We start from the raw sequence: 16062 nt of genomic DNA, 5'->3' as shown, positions 1-16062 counted from the left end.
CTGGGGTGGACCTCCTCCCAGTAGGGTTCCTTCTCCCAGCTCCTCCCCACGCCGTACCGTCAGTCTCAGGGTGCCTAAACTTTAAAATCCCTTCATGTAAGAAAAAAAAGTGGCATCTCTGCTCAAGAAAGACGCAGCCTTATTTCAGCATATACAGCATCTGGACGCCTTTTGACTGACTTCCCTGCCACCAGACTTTGGCTCCATTTATAGACTTTGGGTCAGCAGTTGCTAAGAGCCATTCTCCAACATCCTGTTTGCTGAGTGACCAGTTTGCCAAAAATCAATTTGCTGAATGGCGAATTCTCCCAGTTATTGAGAAACCTCCCTTCTATCCTCCTGCCCCCCCAATTTGAGTTGTACCTCTGACCCGCTTCCTGTATCCACCTCTGCTTCTGTTTCTGCATTTCAAAATGATTGTGGAGAACTGTCCTAAATTCAGTTTAAAGTATTTATTTGACAGTTCTGGACAGGGACAAAGACAGGAGCACTGATGAAACAAAATTTTTAAAAACTCTCAATAATTCAAATTGGTTTTTCAGCAAATTGATATTCAGTGGTTTAACTTTCATCGTATTTGGCTATCTGGTCATTTTGTGAATTAGCTTTTGGTGAACTAGCCAGCTATAGTTTTCTCCAAAAAATTAGCTAGCATCCTCTAAAGGTAAATGGTGCTGTCCACTCCTCCAGTGAAAATGGCTGCAATTTAAAAATGTTTTCCAATTTTTATTGTTTCTTTTTCTATCCATGAGGTTATTTAATTTCCAAATGTATGGATCTTTTTAAAAGTTATCTTTTTGTTTGTGAGTTTTGCCTTCTACTAAGAGAATATAGTATATGATGTTGATTTTTTTTAGGATTTTCTGAGACTTGCTTTGTGGCCACATGCAATAACTTATTGATTGTGTTATTTATGTGTTCTACATCTCATCATTTTTTGCTTTTTTGAGCTATCAGTTACTGAGAAAGATGTGTTAAAACTGCCTTTCAATATTGTGCATTTGTCAATTTCTCCCTGTATTTGTCAATTTTTACTTTACACATTTTGAGACTGTGTATAAAAGTTTTGAATTGTATTTTCCTGGGAACATGTTCATTTTTTATTATTGTGAATTAACACTTTATCCCTAATAATACTTTTAATCTAGAATCCATTTTATCTGACATTGATATAGCTACACTAACTGTATTTTGATTAATATTTGTTTGATATATCTTTTTCCATCCTTTTACTCCCAAACTTTCTGTATGTTTCAGGTGTGTGTTTTATAAGCCTGTAGATGGATTTTGTTGTTGTTGCTGTTTAATCCAATATGACAGTCTCAATCTTAATTGGCAGATAATTCATTTGCATTTATTGTAATCAGAAATATATTTTTATTCATTTCTACCATCTTATTTTGTGCTTTCTATTGATTCTGATTTTTTTCTCTGCCTTTTTCTCCATTTTTTCCCCCTCTACTAGATTGATTAGTTTTTCTTTATTCACCTTTTTCATTCTACTGATTTGAAATTTTTGCCTTTTCAATGCTTTTAAAATTTTACACACAGATTCGATTTAATATAGTCTAACATTAATCACTATATCCACCCTCCCTCCAAACAATGGAAGGACTTTAGCGTGTGACTTTAATCACGTAATTCCCCTCTGTCTTATGTGAAATTGTTCTGTGCTGTTTAGATTTACCAACATGCTTGCCACTATCTTTGTTCACTATTTTTTCTCTTGCCTTGCTCTTTTCTCTGGGCCTGGTTTTCTTTCTGAAGTACGACTTTTAAAAGTTCTTTAAGCAAGGATGTATTAGAAGTAAATGTTTTCAGTTACATTAAGATATCTTATTTTTTGTCTCTCGCTCCTAAATGATAGTTGAGCTGAGTAGAGAATTCCAAGTTAGTCATTGTCTTTCACACTTTTTGTATTTTATTCCATTGTTTCCCAGGCTTCATTGCTTCTGTTGAAAGTCTGCTGTCAGTCTAATTATTATTCCCTTGTAGTGGTTTGTCTTTTCTGTCTGGCTGCTTTTAAGGTCATCCTTTGTCTATGGTATTATGAAGTTTTGCTGCAATGAGCCTAGGTGTGGACTGACTTTTATTTTTCTTTCTTGGAACTCTTGATTCCTAAATCTAAGGTATTGTGTCTTTGTACAAGCCTGGAAAATTCTCGGCCATTAAATCTTTTAATAATGCCTCTCCTCCTTTATATTTTCTCCTTTTGGAATTTGTATTTGGCATATTTGTTGGAACCTTTTATTCTAGTCTCCATCTCTCTTAGCCATTCTTTCATATTTTCCATTTTTTTAAACCTTGTGTTTCATTCTTGGTAATTTTTTAAAGATATATATTCTATTTCACTCCCAAATCTTTCTTCTCTCTGTCTCTGTCTAATATGCTGTTATACTATTAATTTCAGTAATTGTATTTTTCATTTTAGATGAATCTGCTTCATTTTTTTAAAAACCACATATTCTCATATATTCAATTCCTTTTATCTTTAATAATTTTAACCACACTTACTTTATAATGTCTATCTGATAATTCTGCTATCTGACATTCTTTATTTTGTTCTATGGGTGTCACTCAGGTCGACTGATTCCTCATGTATTTTATTATGTTGAATTGTGACCCCATCCTAAACCAGGTTTTATCAGTGGGAATGCTGTGTGGCCTGGTTTGGGGGTGTGCCCTTCAGAGTCTGTGTTTGCTTCTGTTCTCCAGAATCATTATTAGCCTGGGCATATTTTTTTACGTTAAATTTCAGCTGAACCACATAGGTAGGGTAAATCCAAAGCCCTACTAAATGTGAGGATAGATCTATGGTTCTGAATTCTCCTCTCCCCACCTCCCTCCCTCCCAAGAAAAGAAGGGCCTCTTGTCTTCTTGTTCTAGTGTTTTGCTAGCCCACTCTTTTGCTAATGGAGCGGCTCTCTACGAGTCTGATTTTATATGGAGCAAAGGGGATTCCGGGTCTAAGACCTAATCTCCTGGACTCACACGGCTATTAAAATTCAGCACCTAAGTTATCCCACCATAACCACCACGGGCATCCTCAGGGTCAGTTCAAATTGACCTCTCAGGGGTTTAGTTCATTCCCCACCCCCAACTCCAAGATATTCTTTACTGTCAAAAGAGCTCAGCTGTACTGATGAACAGATATTTGTTTGCATTCCTGGGTGTTTTGAGGTAGGAGTTTTAGATGATCTAGTCTAACATACTTCTGATAACAGAAATCCTTTTGTTTTAAAATAGCACTCCTCTTTTATCTAGCTATCATTATCATTCCCCTGACCATTTCTTCATGTGACTGCTTTGCACACCACAGACTGTTTTCTCAGCTCTGTCTTTCCTATCTGACGTTGAGTAGGAATCAAATATGTCTTGAGTGAATGCATGATTCCATGGATGAACAGATGAGTAACAGTCACTGCTCTGACATCAGTAAGCATTGTGAGGATAAAATAGGGGTCAAAGAGCCCATCCATGTCTCTGTAGGGAAGAAGGGTTAGGGACAGTGGTGTGCTTGAGCTGGCTTGCACCAGAGGGTCACTTGTTAGCATATCTTCCCAACTCCATGTTTAGTGATCTTATGTTTGTAGCTTGAAATTGGCCATGGTGAGAATATTTACACCATGAAATTGGAAAACACTAAAAATCAGCAATGCCCCTCCCCAAGAGCTGGTTGTTAAATATTTAACAGCACACCACTGATCTGGGGCAATGAAAACATGTAGAAAAAGTGAACCTAAGTCAGCCCGGGTAGAACAAGACCTGTGGTAAGTGAAATAAAAGGTCAGAGTTAGAGGAACCTATCACTTTGGGACTGTGGTGCTCAGTGACAGGGTTGTAAGTTACCCTGACTTTTTTCCAGATTTGGGAATGCTCAGTATCCTGAGACTCACGGTTAGGGAAAGGAACTGAATCTTTAACACCAGCTCCAGTGAGCAAGAGTGAAAAACAGTAGGGGGCACCTGGATTTGAACCAGGGACCTCTTGATCTGCAGTCAAATGCTCTACCCCTGAGCTATATCCCCTGGTATAAGCATAGGCCTAAGTAATACCTTGTACCTGTGTAGCTGTGCCCAACATCCCTACAAATTTTTGCCGTGGATGTTTATACAGGCTGGGCCTCCTGGAAGCTGCCAAACTTGCCTCACTACAATTTTATCTTGCTGATGCAAAACAAGCAACAGGTTCCTCTCCCTGTAGGCACCTCCCTACCCTTTCTGAAAAAGCACAGACACTGACATTTATAGCTGGAAGGGCCTTCAGAATCACTAGTCTGTGCCCTTCACAGTGGGCATCTGAAAACAGAGATTCAAGATTACCAGTCTGCTCAAGCATACGCAGCTCCTTATTGATAAGATCAGGACCTGAATCTACTCTTCCTGACCTTGGATTCAGGACCCTGCTACTAAACTAACGACTCTCTTATCTTCCTCTTGTCCCTAGCTTCCATCAGTCAAAAAATGTAAAGGCTACATAACTGGAGCTGTCTGAATAGATTTATGCAGACCTGAGACCCTCAAAGGGACTAGAATATGGGCTTAGCAGAACATGAATGTGCCACACAGCTCCAGGACCACAAGGAAAAGCTAATGGAGGACACCAGGATTTGACCTGGTGTGTGGACTGCACCTCTTTGGCCGGTCCTCAGATTTCCTGTACTTAGGAATCCTCCTGGGAGCTTGTGAAACATGCAGATAGGATCTGGCATTAGGAACAAACTCTTTATGGAGTCAGGAGACCCCACTTTAGAAAGACTTGCTACAGATCCAGATGGCTTCCTTTTGCATCCCATGTAGGAAGACTCAGGTACTGAAACACCCGAGAAGGGGATGGATATGGCTTTGGAATTCTAGCAGCTGCCCCAGGACCAGCCAGAGCTCATGGGGAGAGCCAGGATTAAAACAGAGGACCAAGGTCAAAGTGCTTGTCCTCTGAACTCTGCTCTAGAGCAGTGGTTCTTAATTTTAGGGTGCGTCAGAATGATCTGGAGGGCTTGTTAGAACAGCGATGTCTGGGCCCCATCCTGAAAGTTTCTGATTAAAAAGTCTCAGGTCCTCTGCGGCTGCTGGTCGGGGGCTGTACTTTGAGAACCACTATTCTAGACCTCCACAGGTCTGTGACCAGGCCCTTCTCGCTTTACAGGCACACCCTACAGCCACATCCCAGGTGCCTGTATCCCAGTGCCTCTTCTGCATGTTCCTCAGGTGCTGGTCCTTCAGCTCCACCAAAGACCAGTGTCCTGGGGTCCCTCTCCCTTTCCTCCCAGTACCTGCTTGGGACCACTGGGGTGGTCTTCTTTGTCCTCGGTTAGCCCTCTTCCCGTTTACTTTTTAGGAAACTAAAACTCAGGAAGCCTTCTGCCCCTTCCCCAGCATGGGGAAACCTTATTCAAGCAAGTCAAGGAGGAGATCCAACTGTTTCATCTGGAGCAGCCCAGGAGGAGTTGAAAAGCCCAGTTTATCTCAGAAAAAACCAGCTCAAGGGAGTTTGCATTATTATTCCTATATTACAGACAAGGAAGCAGAAGACGAGAGGGTCTCTGGCCCACAAAGGAGAGTGTACGGGTCGGAACATGGAAACAGGAAGTTCTCCTCCAGAGATGCATCTGAACATCCTTGTCTTGGAGATTTCTTAGAGCTTCTATCTAACTTCCCTTTCTTAAGGTCCTACTGTGAGCTGGGCACTGTGGGGCACTCAGCAGAAGCTGAGGTTTCAGTGCACTGTGAGGAGATTAAATAGGCACACACTCATCAAACAGTTGTCTTCCGCCCTTCCCATGAGCTGGAAACTGCCGAGTCTGGGGACGGGGTGGATGATGTCAGCCCTGGTAAATGCGGTCTGTTTCATTCTTACTGATAAGATTCCACCCAGCAAAGTTTCTGATAGTCTCTGATTTTAGAGAATAAAGTTTCTCTCTAAGAAGATTGTTATGACATTTTACAGCTGCAGTGTGTCTCTGGGAGAAATAGTCTTTACCGTTAACTTTGTGGCTAGCTTTATTCCTGCCCATTGTTATCGGACCAGATTTATACTTTCTCCCTCTGAGCTCATTTTTACTTTCTCAGACACCTTTGTGAAGAAAAGTAGAAAGTAAACAAAGTGGAGTGAATATGAACCAGGGACTTCGATCTGAGGCCTAAAGCTGTGACCCTGAGCTGTAAGACCTTGCATATTAATATCTCCTACTGGGCACCTTTCACTCTTGACACCACATCTAAGATTCCAGAGACTCATTGCTGCTTCTGTGTGTCTAAGGAACAGGCAAGCCTTCTGTGTGGGTTGAATTGTTTCCCCCAAAAAAGATATGTTGAAGTCCTAACCCCTAGGACCTGTGAAAGTTGCCTGTTTAGAAATAGGGTCTTTGCACACATGATTAGTTAAGGTGAGGCTGTGCTGGACCCCGATCTAGTGACCATGTGCTTATAAGAGGAGAAGAGGCAGACACACACGCAGGGAGAGGGCCACGTGACGACAGAGGCAGAGACTGGAGTGATGCAACTACAAGACAAGGAGTGCCCAGGGTTGCCAGCCACCGGGAGCTGGAGCGGGCAAGGAAGGAGTATTCTTTAGACCCTTCAGAGGGAACATGGCTCAGCCGATTGCCTTGATTTCGGACTTCTAGCTTCCAGAACTGGGAGAGAATAGATTTCTGTTGTTTGAAGCCACCCAGTTTTCATGGTAATTTGTTAGAGCAGCCTCAGGAAACGAGTACACCTTCTGAGTAGATGGCACAGCCTCTTCCTAGGAGGACCTCCTTCCTCTTATCTCAGATCCCACCCTCCCCAGGCTGGGTGAGGGCCCCAGTAGGGGGACCACTTACCTTTACACTTGGTAGAGACTTTGAAAGTCACCTAGGCCCTCTCTCTTACCAAAAGAAATGGAGTGGATCACCCAGAGCCACAGTGCTGCTCAGAGCCCAGGTTGGACACCTGAGTCTATATCCTGGACTTGGGTCTGGAATCCTCTTCACTTGTTTTTTTGGTGAAGAAGATTGGCCCTGAGTTAACATCTGTTGCCAAGCTTCCTCTTTTTTTTTTTTTTTTCGCTTGAGGAAGATTGTCACTGAGCTCATGTCTGTGCCAGTCTTTCTCTATTTTTTATATGGAACACCACCACAGCATGGCTTGATGAGCAGCGCATAGGTCTGTGCCTGGGATCCAAAGCTGCAAACCCTGGGCCGCCAAAGTGGAGCATGAAAACTTAACTACTATGCCACCAGGCCAGCCCACTCTTGACTCTTTTTAGGGCAAAGGAAACTACAGGAAGTTATCTCCAAGAACTTGAAAAGAAGTTGACCTCCAAGGAAGAAAGAGTGAAACCCACTGAGCTGAGAAAAATCATCTCAGTAGAAAGGATGCACCTGGGAGATGGGTTGAATTGCTGGCGTAGGTTTTAAGAAGGGAGCATGGTGTGGTGAAACCGATGCAGAGTCTGGGATCAGACCTAAGTGAGCGCTGGCATTGGGACAAGTCACTCAACATATTTGAACCTCAATTTATCTATTTCTAAATGAGGACACTAACACCTAAGTCGCTGGGCTGTCGTGGGAATTCAGTGAGAAATGGTAATCAAAGTGTCTGGTAACATACCTGGCACACAGTAATGCCTCATAAAAACTAATTTTCTTCTTTTCCTCTTTCATATTCTTATAGAAAAGTGAAAGTCATCAGTGTATTTCTAGAACTTATCTGGGAAGAGCTACTGTATTGAGGGGACCCGGATGTACAGTCAGTGAAGGGAGAAGCGTTATAGTGGGGCGGGGAGAAATCTCCAGCAACACTGCTGCGCACTGGACCACCCGGTTCCTTTCACCAGCCTCCAGGCTCACCCACAAACTTCTTCCTCCATTCCTCCCCATCTCCCTTCATCCCTCACTCTCACAGAGAGAAGTACCTGACTTTGCCTTCTATTTCAAAAAAACCAGTCTGTTGACCTTGCCTCATTCATTTGTTTAACTAACATTCAAATATCTACTATGCGCTGGACTTTGTGCTGGACACTGGGAGAGAACAATGAGCAAGTTAAACCCTGTCCTTGGCCTCAGCTTCCTCACTGCCTCACATTCCTAAATGTTTAGGATGGGTCTTCACCCATCCACACTCCATATTCCCTCCCTTCTATTGTCCTTTCTCTCTCAAAGATAACCCCTTCCACTCATGCTCCCTCCCCTTCAGGACCTGGTCATCAGACCTCCTCCTGGTCTCTCTCTATCTTCACTCTCTCCCTCTCCATAGAAACCTGCTAAGGCAGATCCATCTCACTCGAGTGATGAACCATGTTGCAAGTAACAGAAGCAACCTGGGCATAGCTGAAGCAAAGACGGGAGAACTTATTGTCAGCAATAGCTCATGGAAAACGGGCAAAAATGCAGCCTCGGATTTCTCTGACTACAGGGCAGAGAATGGACTGCAAGGGGCCAAGAGTGGGTGTCTGTATTCCAGGGATGGCAAAACTCATTATAAATCACACATTTGCCAAGACAATGGCAAACCAGGTGTGAAGTTAATGATAGATATTAAGCTGAGAGAGAAAAATAGAGCAAGTCGGTTGTAGCGTTTCAGAGGTACAGATGTGGCAGAGCAATTACTGTTATATGTGTGGGTTAACAAACACTTTGCTTCATTCTGGGTGAAATTATTGACAAGCAGAGTCTGAATCAGCCATTGGCATATGTGTGTACAGATGGGGAAAGTGCCTCTCAACTCTTTTTTCTGTTTATCCCCGACACGCTCTGCTCCCGGAGAAGATATTTCCACTTGATTAACGCTTGTTTGATGAGCCATGTAGACATGAGGAAGGGAGTGCTGGGTGGGCCCTGCCTCGCCCGGCTGTATGCAGCTAAAATGGGCAGTGCCACACGAAGAGCTTGCACTTGGATGCTAATCCACACACTCCTTCATCTGGAGAGAAAATATGTTACTTGATCACTGCGGAAGAAAATAGCGAAAATGGTAACCAAAAAAATGGCGGCCACTAAATTTATATCATTTTAGCATCCTGGCCAAAGAAATGAGGAGTGAATACATGATGCTGTGTTTCCACACTGACATATATTGGCTGTTAAGAGTGCTCGTGTGAGTTTTGAAATGAGAGATAAGATACAAGCATTTCTTCAAAATGCTGAAAGGACCATTTCTAAGACACTGAGAGGACAGCTCAAGTGGAATATCTCAGCTGCACACAGATTTTGAATCCCCAGAATCTTTCACCTCAAGGCTTTAATAGCGTATTTTGTTGTTTGGTGAAGAAAATCTGTCTGTGGCACACATAACTCAATAGTTGTGTTTAGTTTATTCCCCATGCATGAGGATTTTCTTCATTCGTGGTAGAGAAAGGAATTAATGGTGGCTTACTAGGCATATTTAAAAACCACATCCAAATGCTACACAAGAACCTAAAGAAATAACCTCCAAAAGCCACAGTGGACCAGGCTCCGCTCACCACTGTCTCCCTCGTGGGCGTACTCAACTCCCAGATTCAAGGGCAGTGCATTTGTCGACTTAGTGTCTGAGGGAGTCTGAAAGCCGTCTTTAGAAATTCAGATTTAGAAATTCAAATACCCATAGCTATCTGCCAGGATCACCAACCATTGCCACCATCCCTTATGACCTTGAAGTTTTCATAGCTTAGCAGACAGAAAGAATATGAAATGCAACCACCAGAGTCGGAAATCTGACCTATGGTTCAAGCTGGATGTCATCAACCAAATAAAGACAATTTGGTGAAAGACTTCAAATGAGATTGTGCCTCTTACCACAGAAAAACAACTGTTACTCATCTTAAAACATTCTATTTTTTATTCTGATGGAGACAAACTGACCTATCTTTTTGAAAGTACTTTGTGCCTTTTGTTCTGTTTAAGAAATCCTTCCCTTCCCCAAGAGTATAAAGAGGGTCTCCTATTTTTAATTCAAATAATTGAAAAAATTTTCTCACATTTAGATCTTTAATTCATCTGGAATCTACCTTTCTGTATGGTGAAGGCTTTAAGTTTCGTTTTGTTTAGTAGTTTGGTTTCGTATGTTTTGTTTAGTAGAAAACCAGTTAAATAGGTAAAATAGTACCATTTGTTGAACAATTTGCTACTTTCCCCAGTAGTTTGCAATTCCACTTTCATCGTGTATGGGAGGACCATATATTTATCATCCAACCAGGAAACTTCTGAGAGTGGAAGGGGATGCTATTCATATTTATGCTGGACCCACAAGCATCAACTGGGACTGTCCCAAGCAAATTAGGACAGAGAGTCACTGTATTAGTCAGGGCTCTCCAGAGACAGAGCCAATAGGATATGTAGAGAGAGACAGATAGACATACACAGCATAGAAAGAGATTTATTACGAGGATTTGGCTCACTGATTACAGAGGCTGAGAAGATCTGCCCTCTGTAAGCTGGGGGCCCAGGAAAGCAGACGGTATGATTCCAATCCAAACCCCGGGGCCTGAGAACCAGGTGGCCAATAGTGTACGACCTGGCCCGAGTCCAGAGGCCCGAGAACCAGTAGCACTGGTGTCTGAAGGCAGGAGAAGGTGGATGCCCAGCTCAGCAAAGAGCAAATTCACCCCTCCTCCCCTCACCTGATTGGATGATGCCCACCCACATTGGTGAGGGTGATCTTTACTCAATCTGTTGATTCAAATGCTAATATCTTCTGGAAACACCTTCACAGATGCACCCAGAAATAATGTTTTACTAGCTCTCTGGGCAACCCTTCACCCTCTCCAATTGGCACATAAAACTAACCATCACGGTCACTCTTTTCATATACCAAGCTCCCACATATTCATGGGTCACACTTCCTGTTCCATCCATTTGTCTATCTATTCCTACGCTCACTAGTTTAATTATTTTCATTGCATAAGTCTTGCCATTTGGCAGAACACATCCTACCTTCTTGCTTTCTTATCTTAAATTGTCATGACTAGTCTTAAACTTCTGCTGTTTTTTCAAATTCTGCTAACATGCTTTTCAACCTTTGCTGAAATTACATTGAACCAAGTGATTGAATTGGAAAGGACTAACATCCTTATAATATTGAGTTCCCCATTCATGAATATGGTATCATCTCCATTAATTCAGGTTTCCTTTATATCCTCCAGTAATATTTTATAATTTTGTCCATAAAGAACTTGCACATATATTACTTTAGCTACCTTATGATTTTTGTTTTTGTTATTAATAGGAGTATTACTCTAATTCATAATCTAGCTGGTTACTGCTGGTGTATGATGAGGAATGATACTCATTTTTGTATGTTGATTTTGCATTGACCAATCTAGCTGCACTATCTTGTTCACTGTAATAATTTTTCTCTACTTTCAGTGTTGCAATCATAATATCTGCAAATAAGGACAGGTGGTCTGTTTTCCATACCCTCCCTTCCTTCCTGCCTCCTTCCTGCCTGCCTTTCTCTTTGTCTCTCCGTCTCTGCCTGTCTGTCTCGCTATTTCTTTGTTTTTCATTTTCTGCTAGAAGTTAGGATCCCCAGTAGGATATTGAATAGTAAGGGTGATAATGGGCATCCTTGTTTCTGGATTTAACAGGAGGGCTTGTGTGTATTATATTTGCTGGAGATTTATGGTGGATTCTATTTATCAGGTTAAGGGAATTTATTTCTATTCTTAATTTGCTATGAATTTTTAAAAAATCATTATTGGATATTGGATTTTATCAACTTTATCCTCATCTATTGAGATATGATTATTCTTCTGTGATATATTAATGTGCTGGATTACATTAATTTCCTAAGGTAGAACCATCCTTACAGTCCTAGAATAAACCCTCCTTCATAATGTTATTTTTTTTAAACATTGTTAGATTCAATTGGCTAAAAGGTAATTTAAGATTTTTGCATTTATTTTTCTAAGTGGAATTCATCTCTATTTTCTTTTCATGTTTTGTCCTTGTCTGACTTTGGAGATGATGTTCTACTAGCCTGCTTGAAAATTGTGTAGAAATCATCTGTAAAGTCATATGAGTTTTATCCACTTTTTGAATGGAAATTTTTGATCATTTTTTCAGTTTCTTTAAAAGAAGTGCATTTCACCTAAGTTTTCATAATTATGGTTATAGACTTGTTATAGCATCTCATGATTTTAAAAATCTCTACAATATCTGTATTTATATCACGTTTCACTTCTTATCCTTGTTTATTTGTGTGTTCTTTTTCTTAATTGATTCTGCTAGCGCTTTGTCTAATTTATGAGTTGTTTCAAGGAACTTTTATTTGCTCTTCTTTGTTGTTTTCTTGATATCTATTTTATTAATTGTTCTTATCATTTTATTTCCTTCTTAGTATGTATAGACTGTAATCTGTTGGTTTTTTCCTATAATCGTAAATTGAATGATCAGTTCATTCCTTTTCTTTCTTGTTCAAAGATATCAGTTTGAATACTGCTGTAGAGAAGTCTTTCACATTCAGTGCTTTTGTTGTTTACTTCAAATTGTATTGTAACTTTGAATATGATTTTTTTCCTTAACCTATGCATTATTTGGTAGTATGTTTTCTGTTTCCAAACATATTTGGAGTTTTTATATTATTTTATTAGAATTTCCTAATGTTATTGTGATAGCAATTCCTTAGAGTTTTTCCAGACTTCTCTTCTGTCTTGGTACTTGATCAGTTTCTGTAAATATTCTGTGAGTGCTTTAAAAGAATGGCTGCTGTATTTGAGGGTTGTAGTTCTTGCTCTTGCTCCCTCTCTCTAACCTGCGGGAGAGGGATTTTTATATATTTACACATATATAATGTCTATGATTATTAATTTTATTATTTAGTTCTTTAAATCTCCTTTAGCCTTAATCTTTTCCACTATTTTATCTGTTGGTTTCCAACAGAGGTACATAAAAATCTCTGAATGATTATGGATTTATCATTTCTTCCAGTAATTTTGTCAATTTTTGTTTTAGATATTTCAAGGCTTGGTATGATTGTTACACCTTGAAGAATTGATCCTTTTATTATAATGTAAAAATCCTTCTATTCTTATTAATGATTTTTTGCTTTGAACAAATTTTTTCTTATGTAAATATTTTTGTCTAATTTCTTGGTATTCATTTTCAATCACTTTATCTTAAAACTTTTTATTTTTATATTTTGAGAATATCTCTTGTGAACAGCTAGCTGTGAATATATTTGTTTAATTCATTAAGATTTCTTGTGATTACTGATAGATTTGAATTTATTCCTATCACTTTACTTTTTCATTTCCTGTTTTTCTTTTCTTTTTTCTCTTGCTACACTTCCTTCTTCAGCCTTGTACTATTTTCTTTTAATTTTTATTAACTTGTATTAATTTCCTTTATCCACTTCCACCTCTACTTCCCCCCGACTTGTTTGAGACATATATTATTTTTTAGTGCTTACCCAATCCTTTTTAACAGATATGCTTAATTTTTCTAATATTTTCTGTCTTCTGAATAAGATAGGGAATGTGGAGTATTTTAACTTCTCTCAAAACTCTCCTCTTTCATATTTCTTTTATCACCCAGTATTTGAGGCCCCTTCACCACTACATATTTTTAAACCCAAAGAAATTAGTAATTATCATTATTTTTATCATCTGTATTTAAATTTATTTGTCTACGTGTTCATCTGTTTCTTTGCTCAACGTTTATTCATCCGTTTATTCAAGAAATATTTTTGAGAGCTCCCTGAGCACCGGGCGCACAGGAGAAGGAAGAAGTGTCTGCCTTCGCGGGGCTCCCCTCGCAGTGAGGGAGACAGGAAATTAACAAAAATCTAAATTACATAATGCAGGTCGTGGCAGGGGATGGGAAGCGATGGGGGCAGTCTAGACGAAGCGGCCGGAGGCGGCCTTGTCCACGAGCGGCGTGGGCAGAGGGGAGCGGGCCTGACACGTGGACGAGCAGCGGCTGCTGCGGCGGGGCCGGAGCGGCAAGAAGGAAGGGGTTCGAGAAGTGGCCAGGGCCCAGCTGCTGGCGGGTTCCTACAGGCAGGAGGTGTGGACTGGGATTTCCTTGTAAGCGGAGCGGGAAGCGACTGAACCGAGCGGGGAAACATGACCCGACTCCTGTTTGCAAAGATCTTTCAGGCGCAGGTGGAACCAGTCTTGCGGGAAGAATGGAAGCTGGAGAGCCGCCAGGAGAGCGTGTGCGCAGGTGCGGCGCCGGCCAGGGGCATCTGACCCAGGGTCAGGGTGGTGGGCAGCCTGAAGTGTTCGAATGCAGGTACATCTTACAGTGGGGCCCACAGGACTTGCTGTGGCTTTGGATGCAAAAGAACGAGACTAATGGAAGATGGCTGCCAGGGGTTTGGTCCCAGTTGCTGGGAGCATCGCACCTTTTATTTAGGTGGGCAGCGGGGAGGGAGCAGGGTAGGGGTGAGAAGTAAAGATTCTTGTCCTTGTTTGGTGTGAGAGCCTATTAGATCTCTGAATGACCACATAAGTATGAGGCCCCAGCACAGGAGGAAAGGAGGCCCCAGGCACAACTGGGGAGTCATCCATCAACTCTTCATATCCCTGTCTCTGCCCAGGGGCCTCTCGCTTCTCTCTCCTGCAGTTGTTAATTTTGTGAGTTTCTGCTCCAATAAATCCACTTAGGGGGCCAGTCCCATGGCATAGTGGTTAAGTTTGCGTGCTCTGCTTGGTCCCAGGTTCCCGAGTTTGGATGACGGCTGTGGACCTGCAGCACGCATCAGCCATGCTGTGGTGGTGTCTTACATATAAAGTGGAGGAAGATGGGTATAGATGTTGGCTCAGGGCTAATCTTCCTCAAGCAAAGAAAGAGGAGGATTGACAATAGATGTTAGCTCAGGGCTAATCTTCCTCAGCAAAAATAATGCTCTGAGATTTTGTACATCTGCAAATGTCTTTATTTTGCCCTCATGCTTGAATATTAGTTTGCATGGGTAGAGTATTCTAGATTGGAAGTTATTTTTCTTCAGCACCTAAAAAATATCTATTTTATAATGGTATAAAATGTCAGTAAAGACAACTTGATTATTCAATTGCTCATCTCATCAAAGCGTCAAAACTTTTTTTAAATTTTGAAATACCATAGTTCGAGGGTCTGTACAGGTAAGAAGATGTGTTTATCAGTGCTTCATATTTTGGATTATACTTCTCAGCTACAACTTATTTTTTTAATAGCACACAAATAGTAAAGGAAGGAATTACATAATTTAGAAACAATGAGAAAATATACATTTTTGAACAATCCTTAGTAATTATGACCATCCTGGGTTTAATCTGAGAATATATATGTTTTTTAAAACCCTATACATTTAACCATGCAAACAATACATTCGAGGCTGTGGCGATTTGAGATATGGTTTGAGTTTTTACTTCTGAGGGGAAAAAGTGTGCTTTTTTTCCCTACTAAAATACAGATCTGTCTGTTAGATCTATTTAATTTTACTTTATTTTATTTATGTGTATATTTTCACTTAAATATACAATTTTTAAAAATAAGAATATTTTCCTGATTATGATAAGTAATAAAAAAGACATAAACCCACAGGACAGAAAGAAGACGGATGGGGGTTAACTAGTTTCCCACAAAAGAAAAAAACAACCCAGCTGAAATACAGTCTGTAGAGAAATGACCCAACAAAAAGTGAGCAATTCTGTGGAAATGAAGGGCGGTTGTGGGAGAGGGCTCACTGAGGTGCCCACCCGATCACTGAGAGTGAGTGGCGGTTACAATGTTGTGGAGGACACTGGGTGTTGCAACATGTGAAACGAGCTTCCTTAGAAGTTTGCTATCTGGGTACAGCATTTAAGTGCCGGTCAAGGTCCCTGGTTCAAATCTGTATACCCATTGCTGACTTTCCCTTCACCTTGGTTCTCCTTAGGTGGCTTTCTGAATTTCATTAATTTCCTCTGGGGAGGCTCAGCAGACAAAAAGTGGATGGAGGAAGAAGAGGGGTGAAAGAGTAGGAAAGGTCATCTTCTGATTCCAGAAGCGTATTGTAGGAAAACTTCCTCATCCAGAATCAGAGGTTTTCTCTTGACCCCTTGACGACTGCGTGTGTTTGGTCCCTGTCCCATTTACTGTTTCTCATTTCTAGTGAGTGAGTAGGCAGGAGGCTGGGG

At 40.9% G+C, this 16062-nt stretch overlaps 1 non-coding gene across 1 annotated transcript; it reads right to left on the bottom strand.

Moving 5' to 3' along the window:
- Positions 1 to 3956: 3956 nt before the first annotated feature.
- Positions 3957 to 4028, bottom strand: TRNAC-GCA (transfer RNA cysteine (anticodon GCA)). The gene has a single exon. It is a non-coding gene; the product is annotated as a tRNA-Cys (tRNA).
- Positions 4029 to 16062: the final 12034 nt, after the last annotated feature.

The sequence above is a fragment of the Equus quagga genome, chromosome 8, assembly GCF_021613505.1.
Source record: "Equus quagga isolate Etosha38 chromosome 8, UCLA_HA_Equagga_1.0, whole genome shotgun sequence".
Taxonomy (NCBI): Eukaryota; Metazoa; Chordata; class Mammalia; order Perissodactyla; family Equidae; genus Equus; species Equus quagga.
The sequence above is the reverse complement of the archived record's forward strand: the minus strand, read 5'-3'. Positions and strand labels throughout refer to the sequence as shown.